This window comes from Salmo salar, chromosome ssa25, assembly GCF_905237065.1.
Source record: "Salmo salar chromosome ssa25, Ssal_v3.1, whole genome shotgun sequence".
NCBI lineage: Eukaryota > Metazoa > Chordata > Actinopteri > Salmoniformes > Salmonidae > Salmo > Salmo salar.
In genome coordinates, this window is record NC_059466.1 from 51348468 (window position 1) to 51358467 (window position 10000).

General features: G+C 46.8%; 1 protein-coding gene and 1 non-coding gene across 5 annotated transcripts in view; one reads left to right on the top strand and one right to left on the bottom strand.

Moving 5' to 3' along the window:
- pard3bb (par-3 family cell polarity regulator beta b) overlaps positions 1-10000 on the top strand; it is a 631603-nt gene that overhangs the window by 590541 nt on the left and 31062 nt on the right. The gene's annotated exons all lie outside the window — the stretch shown is intronic.
- trnav-uac (transfer RNA valine (anticodon UAC)) lies at positions 5489-5564 on the bottom strand. The gene has a single exon. It is a non-coding gene; the product is annotated as a tRNA-Val (tRNA).

A 10000-nucleotide genomic window follows, 5' to 3' on the forward strand; every position in this document is an offset into this window, starting at 1 on the left:
GTACATGTTAAATGACGTGGTTGGATTTCATATCCTGTACATGCTAAATGTCGTTGTTGGATTTCATATCCTGTACATGCTAAATGACGTGGTTGGATTTCATATCCTGTACATGCTAAATGACGTGGTTGGATTTCATATCCTGTACATGCTAAATGACGTGGTTGGATTTCATATCCTGTACATGCTAAATGTCGTGGTTGGATTTCATATCCTGTACATGCTAAATGATGTGGTTGGATTTCATATCCTGTACATGCTAAATGACGTGGTTGGATTTCATATCCTGTACACGCTAAATGTCATGGTTGGATTTCATATCCTGTACATGCTAAATGTCGTGGTTGGATTTCATATCCTGTACATGCTAAATGTCGTGGTTGGATTTCATATCCTGTACATGCTAAATGACGTGGTTGGATTTCATATCCTATACATGCTAAATGACGTGGTTGGATTTCATATCCTGTACATGCTAAATGTCGTGGTTGGATTTCATATCCTGTACATGCTAAATGACGTGGTTGGATTTCATATCCTGTACACGCTAAATGTCATGGTTGGATTTCATATCCTGTACATGCTAAATGATGTGGTTGGATTTCATATCCTGTACATGCTAAATGATGTGGTTGGATTTCATATCCTGTACATGCTAAATGATGTGGTTGGATTTCATATCCTGTACATGCTAAATGATGTGGTTGGATTTCATATCCTGTACATGCTAAATGATGTGGTTGGATTTCATATCCTGTACATGCTAAATGATGTGGTTGGATTTCATATCCTGTACATGCTAAATGATGTGGTTGGATTTCATATCCTGTACATGCTAAATGATGTGGTTGGATTTCATATCCTGTACATGCTAAATGATGTGGTTGGATTTCATATCCTGTACATGCTAAATGATGTGGTTGGATTTCATCTCCTGTACAAGCTAAATGACATGGTTGGATTTCATATCTGTTTCTTTGATATTAATGAAAGCAAGGATTGTGAACTCATGCCTCACTTTCACACACACACACACACACACACACACACACACACACACACACACACACACACACACACACACACACACACACACACACACACACACACACAGTAACGCTTTGTGTTTACTCAGCCTCTAGCCAGCATCACACAGATAAGCACTTTGTGTTTACTCAGCCTCTAGCCAGCATCACACAGATAAGCACTTTGTGTTTACTCAGCCTCTAGCCAGCATCACACAGATAAGCACTTTGTTTTTACTCAGCCTCTAGCCAGCATCACACAGATAAGCACTTTGTGTTTACTCAGCCTCTAGCCAGCATCACACAGATAAGCACTTTGTGTTTACTCAGCCTCTAGCCAGCATCACACAGATAAGCGCTTTGTGTTTACTCAGCCTCTAGCCAGCATCACACAGTAACGCTTTGTGTTTACCTAGCCTTTGGCCAGCATCACACAGTAACGCTTTGTGTTTACTCAGCCTCTAGCCAGCATCACACAGTAAAGCTTTGTGTTTACTCAGCCTCTAGCCAGCATCACACTAACGCTTTGTGTTTACTCAGCCTCTAGCCAGCATCACACAGTAAAGCGCTTTGTGTTTACTCAGCCTCTAGCCAGCATCACACAGTAACGCGTTGTGTTTACTCAGCCTCTAGCCAGCATCACACAGTAACGCTTTGTGTTTACTCAGCCTCTAGCCAGCATTACACAGTAAAGCTTTGTGTTTACTCAGCCTCTAGCCAGCATCACACAGTAAAGCTTTGTGTTTACTCAGCCTCTAGCCAGCATCACACAGATAAGCGCTTTGTGTTTACTCAGCCTCTAGCCAGCATCACACAGTAAAGCGCTTTGCGTTTACTCAGCCTCTAGCCAGCATCACACAGGAACGCTTTGTGTTTACTCAGCCTCTAGCCAGCATCACACAGTAACGCTTTGTGTTTACTCAGCCTCTAGCCAGCATCACACAGTAACGCTTTGTGTTTACTTAGCCTCTAGCCAGCATCACACCGTAACGCTTTGTGTTTACTCAGCCTCTAGCCAGCATCACACAGATAAGCACTTTGTGTTTACTCAGCCTCTAGCCAGCATCACACAGATAACCTCCTGATCATGCATGAGGCCCAAATTTGGTTTTCTGAATCAAAACTGCAGACCTGTTTTCTGAAATCTGGGGATAAATACACAGAGAGACAGGAAACACAGGGATAAATACACAGAGAGACAGGAAACACAGGGATAAATACACAGAGAGACAGGAAACACAGGGATAAATACACAGAGAGACAGGAAACACAGGGATAAATACACAGAGAGACAGGAAACACAGGGATATATATACACAGAGAGACAGGAAACACAGGGATAAATACACAGAGAGACAGGAAACACAGGGATAAATACACAGAGAGACAGGTAACACAGGGATAAATACACAGAGAGACAGGAAACACAGGGATAAATACACAGAGAGACAGGAAACACAGGGATAAATACACAGAGAGACAGGAAACACAGGGATAAATACACAGAGAGACAGGAAACACAGGGATAAATACACAGAGAGACAGGTAACACAGGGATAAATACACAGAGAGACAGGAAACACAGGGATATATACACAGAGAGACAGGAAACACAGGGATAAATACACAGAGAGACAGGAAACACAGGGATAAATACACAGAGAGACAGGAAACACAGGGATAAATACACAGAGAGACAGGAAACACAGGGATAAATACACTGGGGAAAATAAGTGACACCTGGGGGGGTGGAGACAATAACGAGGACAGGTGAAACAGATCAGTGCATTTAGTTAGATATTACTGTTGGAGCTGGGAACACAAGCATTTAGTTAGATACTACTGTTGGAGCTGGGAACACAAGCATTTAGTTAGATACTACTGTTGGAGCTGGGAACACAAGCATTTAGTTAGATACTACTGTTGGAGCTGGGAACACAAGCATTTAGTTAGATATTACTGTTGGAGCTGGGAACACAAGCATTTAGTTAGATATTACTGTTGGAGCTGGGAACACAAGCATTTAGTTAGATATTACTGTTGGAGCTGGTAACACAAGCATTTAGTTAGATATTACTGCACTGTTGGAGCTAGGAAAACAAGCATTTAGTTAGATATTACTGTTGGAGCTAGAAACACAAGCATTTAGTTAGATATTACTGCACTGTTGGAGCTAGAAACACAAGCATTTAGTTAGATATTACTGTTGGAGCTAGAAACACAAGCATTTAGTTAGATATTACTGTTGGAGCTAGAAACACAAGCATTTAGTTAGATACTACTGTTGGAGCTGGGAACACAAGCATTTAGTTAGATATTACTGTTGGAGCTGGAAACACAAGCATTTAGTTAGATATTACTGTTGGAGCTGGGAACACAAGCATTTAGTTAGATATTACTGTTGGAGCTGGGAACACAAGCATTTAGTTAGATACTATGGTTGGAGCTAGAAACACAAGCATTTAGTTAGATATTACTGTTGGAGCTAGGAAAACAAGCATTTAGTTAGATATTACTGTTGGAGCTAGAAACACAAGCATTTAGTTAGATATTACTGCACTGTTGGAGCTAGAAACACAAGCATTTAGTTAGATATTACTGTTGGAGCTAGAAACACAAGCATTTAGTTAGATATTACTGTTGGAGCTAGAAACACAAGCATTTAGTTAGATATTACTGTTGGAGCTGGGAACACAAGCATTTAGTTAGATATTACTGTTGGAGCTAGAAACACAAGCATTTAGTTAGATATTACTGTTGGAGCTGGGAACACAAGCATTTAGTTAGATATTACTGTTGGAGCTAGAAACACAAGCATTTAGTTAGATATTACTGTTGGAGCTAGAAACACAAGCATTTAGTTAGATATTACTGTTGGAGCTGGGAACACAAGCATTTAGTTAGATATTACTGTTGGAGCTAGAAACACAAGCATTTAGTTAGATATTACTGTTGGAGCTAGAAACACAAGCATTTAGTTAGATATTACTGTTGGAGCTGTCATCACCGCTGCGTAAGGCACTGCATCTTTAGTGCTAGAGGCGTCACTACAGACCCTGGTTCGATTCCAGGCTGTATCACAACCGGCCGTGATTGGGAGTCCCATAAGGCGGTGCACAATTGGCCCAGCGTGTAACGGGGCGTCGTAAAGGTGCAGCAGGAATGTGTATACTAATCTTCTTTATTAAATCGAAAGAAGGTAAAAACCTAACAAAACCTAACAAATCACGTATACTAAAAACAACGAACGACACTAACCAGGAAACAGCTACCCACAAACCCCTATAGCATTAAACACCCCCTATACAATAGGACCTTCAATCAGAGGCAACGAGGAACAGCTGCCTCCAATGGAAGGTCAATCAACAAACCCTAAACATAGAAGTAGAAAACCTAGACTGAACATAGAAAAAACACTAACCTAAGAACATAGACCAAAAACCCCGGAACACTCTAAACAAACACCCCTCTTACATAAACACATATCCCAACGAACCCCGAACCACATAAAACAGACTAGTTAAATAAAAGTTAAATTAAAAAAAATATACAAAAGAACTAAGAAAGTGGAATTAGTTTGATTATCAGGGTTTTGTTTTTCTTTTACATTATGTTTTTAACGTTACCTAGAATAGAGTTCAATTCATCCCTGATGTTAAATTAGTTTTTTTCTTACTTCCACATTCCAGCATTCCAGGATATTATACAACAAGCCGCTTTCAACCAATACAGAATGAAGGGCAGAGAAAGATCCTTTGGTTCTCAGATGAACCCGCTGAAATCATAATAAAACGGAATACTGGGTGAGCTAAAGGAAGTTACTGACTTGTTACACCCTCGACAACTACTAGGATTATTATTATCTGACCCTGCTGGTCATTTATGAACATTTGAACATCTTGGCCACGTTCTGTTATAATCTCCACCCGGCACAGCCAGAAGAGGACTGGCCACCCCTCATAGCCTGGTTCCTCTCTAGGTTTCTTCCTAGGTTTTGGCCTTTCTAGGGAGTTTTTCCTAGCCACCCCTCATAGCCTGGTTCCTCTCTAGGTTTTGGCCTTTCTAGGGAGTTTTTCCTAGCCACCCCTCATAGCCTGGTTCCTCTCTAGGTTTCTTCCTAGGTTTTGGCCTTTCTAGGGAGTTTTTCCTAGCCACCGTGCTTCTACACCTGCATTGCTTGCTGTTTGGGGTTTTAGGCTGGGTTTCTGTACAGCACTTTGGGATATCAGCTGATGTAAGAAGGGCTTTATAAATACATTTGATTCAGCTGATGATTGGATGGCTTTAAAACTCCTTCTGAATCAGGGTGTGGCTAGGACCCCCACCTACTACAATTTGGTTGACTCACATGTTTCTGAGGAATGTGATTGTCATTTACATTTAAGTCATTTAGCAGACGCTCTTATCCAGAGCGACTTACAGTAGTGAATGCATACATTTCATAAAATGTTTTTTCTCCGTACTGGTCCCCCCGTGGGAATCGAACCCACAACCCTGGCGTTGTAAACACCATGCTCTACCAGCTGAGCCACACGGGGCTCGTTAGGACTTGATGCTGTGGTACATATGACAGATTTTTATTTGTCTATGACGTTTGTATGTTTCTGTAATTGTAGCGTTTGTGTGTCTACGACAAAAACATCTGTTTATGGTGTATCGATGTCTGTAAATTGTTATGTCTGATATCTCCCCTGCTGATGTCTTGGTTGAACCAGGTCTCTCAAGGAGACTAAACCTGGATAAATAAAGGTTAAATAAAATATAAACTCTCATTCAAATACGCTTTTACCTCAGAAATCACTAACTGAAGGTATAAGTGCTATAAACCTATTGAGTACAGTCTCTTCTGGTTTCCTCTCTGCTCTGAGGCCGTGGCGTCGTAATGAGCAGGTGGGGATCATTCCCATTGGTCTAATTATTACCGTTTGTGGGGAGAGAGGGATGAGGAGAGAGAGGGATGAGGGGAGAGGGATGAGAGCAGAGAGGGATGAGGGGAGAGGGATGGGGAGAGAGGGATGAGGGGAGCGGGATGACGGGAGAGAGGGATGAGGGGAGAGGGATGAGAGCAGAGAGGGATGAGGGGAGAGGGATGAGGGGAGAGGGATGAGAGCAGGGAGGGATGAGGGGAGAGGGGATAGGGATGGGGAGAGAGGGGAGAGGGATGAGGGGAGAGAGGGATGATGGGATAGGGATGAGGGGAGAGGGATGGGGAGAGAGGGATGAGGGGAGAGAGGGATGGGGAGAGAGGGATGAGGGGAGAGAGGGATGAGGGGAGAGGGATGAGGAGAGAGGGATGAGAGCAGAGAGGGATGAGAGCAGAGAGGGATGAGGGGAGAGAGGGATGAGGGGAGAGAGGGATGAGAGCAGAGAGGGATGAGGGGAGAGAGGGATGAGAGCAGAGAGGGATGAGGGGAGAGAGGGATGAGGGGAGAGAGAGGTGGGGAGGGAGAGGAATGAGAGCAGAGAGGGATGAGGGGAGAGAGGGATGGGGAGAGAGAGGGATGAGAGCAGAGAGGGATGAGGGGAGAGGGATGATGGGAGAGAGGGATGAGAGCAGAGAGGGGCGAGAGGGATGGGGAGAGAGGGATGAGGGGAGAGAGGGATGGGGAGAGGGATGAGGGGAGAGGGATGAGAGCAGAGAGGGATGAGGGGAGAGAGGGATGGGGAGAGAGAGGGATGAGAGCAGAGAGGGATGAGGGGAGAGAGATGATGGGAGAGAGGGATGAAAGCAGAGAGGGATGAGGGGAGAGAGGGATGAGAGCAGAGAGGGATGAGGGGAGAGAGGGATGAGAGCAGAGAGGGATGAGGGGAGAGAGGGATGAGAGGAGAGAGGGATGAGGAGAGAGACGGATGAGGGGAGAGAGGGATGAGAGCAGAGAGGGATGAGGGGAGAGAGGGATGAGGAGAGAGAGGGATGAGAGCAGAGAGGGATGAGGGGAGAGAGGGATGGGGAGAGAGAGGGATGAGAGCAGAGAGGGATGAGGGGAGAGGGATGATGGGAGAGAGGGATGAGAGCAGAGAGGGATGAGGGGAGAGAGGGATGAGGGGAGAGAGGGATGGGGAGAGAGAGGGATGAGAGCAGAGAGGGATGATTGGAGAGAGGGATGAGAGCAGAGAAGGATGAGGGGAGAGAGGGATGAGAGCAGAGAGGGATGAGGGGAGAGAGGGATGGGGAGAGAGAGGGATGAGAGCAGAGAGGGATGAGGGGAGAGAGGGATGAGAGCAGAGAAGGATGAGGGGAGAGAGGGATGAGAGCAGAGAGGGATGAGGGGAGAGAGGGATGGGGAGAGAGAGGGATGAGAGCAGAGAGGGATGAGGGGAGAGAGGGATGAGAGCAGAGAAGGATGAGGGGAGAGAGGGATGAGAGCAGAGAGGGATGAGGGGAGAGAGGGATGGGGAGAGAGAGGGATGAGAGCAGAGAGGGATGAGGGGAGAGAGAGGGATGGGGAGAGAGAGGGATGAGAGCAGAGAGGGATGAGGGGAGAGAGGTCAACCCTTCTTCTAGGTAATATGGCGTCTCAGAGATATAAGAACAGTAAAGACATTTCATTTTTAATTTTTTTTAAACGGTCATGAAAAACAGCACTTTATATTCCTGCAGGTGCCTTGCCATTTTGATGCTGTGTGAGAGAGGTGGCAGAGCAGGGAGCATTAAAAAAAAACCCTGCTCATTGAGGCTGATGAGACTATTCTTCTCTTACTGGCACCCGGAAAAGAAGAACTGCTTCTCCATAATGGTTCTAACCTTCATCTGCCAGGGACTGCTAAATGTACTGGAATCATTTCTGCATTGGATTATATGTCAGGGTTTATAATGTATTAACTCAGATCACTAGCTGTGTGTGTGTCTCTGCATGAAGTTCTCCTCTCTCTCTCTCCATCTCTCTCTCTCTCCATCTCTATCTCTCTCTCCCACTCTCTCTCCATCTCTCTCTCTATCTCTCTCTCTGTCTCTCCATCTCTCTCTCTCTCTCTCTCTCTCTCTCTCTCTCTCTCCATCTCTCTCTATTTCTCTGTCTCTCTCTCTCTATTTCTCTCTCTCTCTTTCTCACCATCTCTCTCTCTCTCTCTCCCTCTCTCTCTCTCTCTCCATCTCTCTCTCTATTTCTCTCTCTCTCTCTCCCTCTATTTCTCTCTCTCTCTCTTTTTCACTTTCTCTCTCTCTCAAACTTCTATCACTCTATCCTCTTAGTGGGTTGAAAAGGAGTGTTAATAATTTCAACCTGAATGGCAGCTTGAATGTGATGTGCATTAGAGAAATATGATGATGTGGTTGGAGTGAACAAACCGTGTTGCTGTGAAGGAGGCTGAGATCTTTAGAAACCAGAAACACTGTTGAATGGTGGAGAGGATAAACTCTCTCTCTCTGTTAAATTGCTCATCTAGCTGCAGATGTAATATGGCTCACTTAATCTGCCTCTTCCTCTGTCAGGAGACGAAACGGGGGTTAGGATTGGAAACAGGGGTTGGGGTTAGGGATGGAGATGGGGCTAGGGAATAGGGTTATAGATGGGGCTAGGGAATAGGGTTATAGATGGGGCTAGGGGTTATGGCTGGAGATGGGGCTAGGGGTGGAGATGGGGCTAGGGGTGGAGATGGGACTAAGGGTTATGGCTGGAGATGGGGCTAGGAGGTGGAGATGGGGCTAGGGGTTATGGCTGGAGATGGGGCTAGGGGTTATGGCTGGAGATGGGGCTAGGGGTGGAGATGGGGCTAGGGGTGGAGATGGGACTCTGGGTTATGGCTGGTGATGGGGCTAGGAGGTGGAGATGGGGCTAGGGGTTATGGCTGGAGATGGGGCTAGATGGGACTAAGGGTTATGGCTGGAGATGGGGCTAGGAGGTGGAGATGGGGCTAGGGGTTATGGCTGGAGATGGGGCTAGGGGTGGAGATGGAAACTGGAGATGGGGCTAGGGAATAGGGTTATAGATGGGGCTAGGGAATAGGGCTATAGATGGGGCTAGGGGTTAGGGATGGAGATGGGGCTAGGGGTTAGGGATGGAAACTGGAGATGGGGCTAGGGAATAGGGTTATAGATGGGGCTAGGAAATAGGGCTATAGATGGGGCTAGGGGTTATGGATGGAGATGGGGCTAGGGGTGGAGATGGGGCTAGGGGTGGAGATGGAAACTGGAGATGGGGCTAGGGAATATGGTTATAGATGGGGCTAGGGAATAGGGCTATAGATGGGGCTAGGGGTTAGGGATGGAGATGGGGCTAGGGGTTAGGGATGGAAACTGGAGATGGGGCTAGGGAATAGGGTTATAGATGGGGCTAGGGAATAGGGCTATAGATGGGGCTAGGGGTTATGGCTGGAGATGGGGCTAGGGGTGGAGATGGGGCTAGGGGTGGAGATGGGACTAAGGGTTATGGCTGGAGATGGGGCTAGGAGGTGGAGATGGGGCTAGGGGTTATGGCTGGAGATGGGGCTAGATGGGACTAAGGGTTATGGCTGGAGATGGGGCTAGGAGGTGGAGATGGGGCTAGGGGTTATGGCTGGAGATGGGGCTAGGGGTGGAGATGGAAACTGGAGATGGGGCTAGGGAATAGGGTTATAGATGGGGCTAGGGAATAGGGCTATAGATGGGGCTAGGGAATAGGGCTATAGATGGGGCTAGGGAATAGGGCTATAGATGGGGCTAGGGGTTATGGATGGAGATGGGGCTAGGGGTGGAGATGGGGCTAGGGGTTATGGCTGGAAACAGGGGTTGGGGTTGGAGATGGGGCTAGGGATTATGGCTGGAAACAGGGGTTGGGGCTAGAGATGGGGCTAGGGGTGGAGATGGGGCTAGGGGTGGAGATGGGACTAAGGGTTAGGGGTGGAGACGGGGCTAGGGGGTGGAGGCGGGGCTAGGGGGTGGAGGCGGGGCTAGGGGTGGAGACGGGGCTAGGGGTGGAGGCGGCGCTAGGGGGTGGAGACGGGGCTAGGGGGTGGAGGCGGGGCTAGGGGTGGAGACGGGGCTAGGGGTGGAGACG